Source organism: Myotis brandtii, unplaced genomic scaffold, assembly GCF_000412655.1.
Source record: "Myotis brandtii unplaced genomic scaffold, ASM41265v1 scaffold2814, whole genome shotgun sequence".
In the NCBI taxonomy this organism is placed as follows: Eukaryota; Metazoa; Chordata; class Mammalia; order Chiroptera; family Vespertilionidae; genus Myotis; species Myotis brandtii.
In genome coordinates this window covers 169,163-172,814 of record NW_005360738.1, presented here as the reverse complement: position 1 = coordinate 172,814, position 3,652 = coordinate 169,163, and the positions used below count along the sequence as shown (strand labels likewise).

The following is a 3,652-nucleotide window of genomic DNA, read 5'->3' as shown; positions in this document are numbered from 1 at the left end:
TCTTTTGCTGTGCAGAAGCTTTTTATTTTGATGTAGTCCCATTTGTTTATTTTCTCTTTAGTTTCCAATGCCCTAGGAGCTGTATCGGTGAAGAAATTGCTTTGGCATATGTCTGAGATTTTGTTGCCTTTGGATTCTTCTAGTATTTTTATGGTTTCCGGTCGTATATTTAAGTCCTTTATCCATTTTGAGTTTATTTTTGTGTATGGTGTAAGTTGGTGGTCTAGTTTCATTTTCTTGCATGTATCTGTCCAATTTTCCCAGCACCATTTATTGAAGAGACTGTCTTGACTCCATTGTATGTTCTTGCCTCCTTTGTCAAATATTAATTGAGCGTATTGGTTGGGGCTGATTTCTGGGCTCTCTATTCTATTCCATTGATCTATATGTCTGTTCTTCTGCCAGTACCAGGCAGTTTTGAGAACAGTGGCTTTGTAATACAGCTTGATATCTGGTATTGAGATCCCACCTACTTTGTTCTTTCTCAGGATCGCTCCAGCTATTCGGGGTCTTTTTTTATTCCAGATGAATATTTGGAGAGTTCGTTCTAGATCTGTGAAGTATGCCGTTGGTATTTTAATGGAAAGTGCGTTGAATTTATAGATTGCTTTGGGTATCAATTCTCCTTTCTTATTTCTGATCCCATCATCCGATATAAAAAGTATAGCATTCGAATGTAACTGAAATATACAGGAACATTATTATACTATTATGTTACCTTATACAACATTACATTATAGTATAACTAGAGGCCCGTGCATGGGTAGGGTCCCTAGGCCTGACCAGTGACCAGGGCCAATCAGGTTCCCCTGCCTCCCCACCTGCCTGCCTACTCCTTGCCTTGCTCCCTCAGCGCCACGCTGCTGCAGCTGGTCGCCTGCCATGTTCCGTGCCACCCCCTGGAGGTGAGTATACGTCACAAGCAGCAGTCCAACTCTGGTTCTCCCGATCGAACTCCCAAGGGGACACTTTGCATATTAGCCTTTTATACATATAGATTATATATAGATATAGATATAGATATAGATATAAATATGGATACACATACTAGAAATACACGGCTTACATATACCAACAAAATGGTTTGACAATGTTTGAAGAGAAAATTAGAAGATGGCAAATGACAGGACTGGGTGGTGTGATTCCAGAGAAGGGTGGATAAAAGTCAGGAACAAGAGTGACCTGAAGAACAAGCGTAGCCACGAATAGAATAAAGACCTGAGAATAGGCTCATCAGGAAGGCCAGACATTGAATGGAGAGGAATGAAGAACAGAACTATAGGAAGAGGGAAATGACAGTGTAAGGACCAAGCTTGAAACATAAAACAGCTGGTACCTCATGGGGACAGACGGACATCACTATTCTTGCAAAGGTGACACTGGGAATCTGTCAAGCCTGAAGCTACACTATGGTTTACTGACGACTTCCCAGAGCAGATCCTTCATCAGACCTGACACTCCCATCTGTCCTGACCACAGAATTCCTATGCCTGTGTTTCCTAGAGGGTCCTCTGGGCAGAGTCCCAACACTCTAGGGTAGGACATGTGGTCACTTCCTCAATGGTTAGTAGTTTCTGAAAAAAAGTGAAATTGCCCCACTCAAGGATATGTCCCCTGAAGGAATCTCATTTTAAGACCAAGAGTGAAGGGCAGAATTTGTAACCATGTAGGGATAATACAGGGAAAAGTGGTATGCTTTGTGTCAATTAGAGACATTAAAAGAAAAGAAAAAAGGAAAAGACAACCAGGGGGATGACTGAAGAATGAGGGCACATCAGAGTCAGAACTTACCTAGGCATAGGAGTCAGGGACTCAAACTGGAGAGTGTCATGAAAGACACAATCACAGGCCACCAGGGTCTTGGGCTGCTATCCGTAAAGGGCAGAGACCCAAGACCAGGCCAAGAAGGAACGTTGTCAAAAGGAGATGAGCTTGCTCTGTCGGTGTACTCAGTGGTTAGAGCATTGGGCCACTCACCAAAGGGTCTTGGGTTCAATTCCTGGTCAAGGGCACATACCTGGGTTGTAGGTACATTCTGGAGGCAACCAATCGGTGTGTCTCTCACGTCAATGTTTCTCTCTATATAGCCCCCTTCTACTCTCTCAAAAATCAATGGAAAAATATCCTCCGGTGGGGATTAACAAAACAAAACAAAAGAAAAAGAGGAGATGAGCTTTCCTTGGGGCTCCTTCAGGGACAGGCCCTGCAATAATTTCCTCACCAAACCAGCTTGCCACACTGGTTAAAAATCCTCATGCTTACTGGTTGTATAAGGCTTCAGGGCACTTTAAACTTCAATTTATGTTTTAGCTACCTTACATATGTCCGAGTGCAGAAAATTAAAGCAAATTACACAAAGATACACATGTATGCAAGAACTAGTCTTTTAGAGCCATGAGCAAATAACAAATGACTCCTGTAGATAGGATCCAAAGAGCATCGCAAACAGAACTAAACCCCCATCAGCATGAGAAGCAGATGTATGCATTATTACAAAAAAGCACAGAACATAAACTCAATTTCTAACTACTAAAAAAAGATTGGGAAAATAGTGTCCTTCTAGTCGGATGGTAGTGAGTTCATGCTCAGCTCCAAATACAAAGAGTGATAGATAAAAAGTTTATCTAAAAGCTTATCTCTGCAGACCAAAGGACAAACGGTTGTGGCCACTTGGCAACAGAGGACAGCGGGGGACCAAGTGCTCCACGCGGAGGACGGGCCCCAGCTCACGTGTGATCCTAGAGGAATAAGTGAAGATAAACAACATGAAGCCGCTTCTAAATGTTGCCTTCCACTAGTTTATATCTTCCAAATAATAAAACATAGTGAGTTAACCAGTCAGACTATAACACCTTCCCCATTTACCCGGAATGCAAACCGAACTGGCACATCATCGAACAGAACCACCAGTAGTCCCGGATTCAGGAAGACTTGGCCGTCTGTGTCCTGTAAGCTACACGAACCTGACAGACCGCGGTGTGCGGGAGTTGGCGCGGCGCATACAGCGCGGACTGAACAAGGAGGGGACACCCACATCCCACGAACTGGAGTCCCGGGACACGGCGCCCCGCTCTTCCGTGCGACTGAGGCGAGGGATGGACACTAACCAGCCCCTCCCCACGCCAGCCCCGCGAGAAAGTGCGCCAGCGAACCCAATGAGGAGGAACTGCGAATGCCAACCAGCCCAACTGAAATGCAACCCCTGAAACCCGCCCCCCAAAAGCATAACCTAAACCTAACCTGGAAAAACTGCACTGACTATCCCAATCCCAAGGAAGTGCTCTTATAAACCCCGTGTGAAGGAAATACATTCAAGAATCCGGTCCGGAGGAAGTTTTCACGTACTTTGGGTCCGGCGGAAGTGCATCCAAAGAATCTGGCACGACGGAAGTGTTCACGTAAATAGAGTCCGGCTAAGTGTTACATAAACTAGGTCCGGCGGAAGTGCACCCAAGAATGCCTTCCGGCGGAAGTGTTCACATAAACTCAGTCCGGAGGAAGTGAACCCAAGAATGCCGTCCGGCGGAAGTGTTCACGTAAACTCAGTCCGGCGGAAGTGTATCCAAGAATCCAGTCCGCCGGAAGTGCACTCAAGAATCCGGTCCGCCGGAAGTGTTCACGTAAACTCAGTCCGAAGGAAGTGCACCAACGA

The 3,652-nt window shown here is 45.3% G+C and overlaps 1 long non-coding RNA gene across 1 annotated transcript; it reads right to left on the bottom strand.

The window, feature by feature from the left end:
- Window positions 1–569: 569 nt before the first annotated feature.
- Window positions 570–2,953, bottom strand: LOC106726564. The gene is made up of 3 exons (XR_001362628.1): window positions 2,866–2,953; window positions 1,792–1,999; window positions 570–680 (listed from the first exon to the last, which is right to left on the bottom strand). It is a non-coding gene; the product is annotated as an uncharacterized LOC106726564 (long non-coding RNA).
- Between the last annotated feature and the right edge of the window lie 699 nt (window positions 2,954–3,652).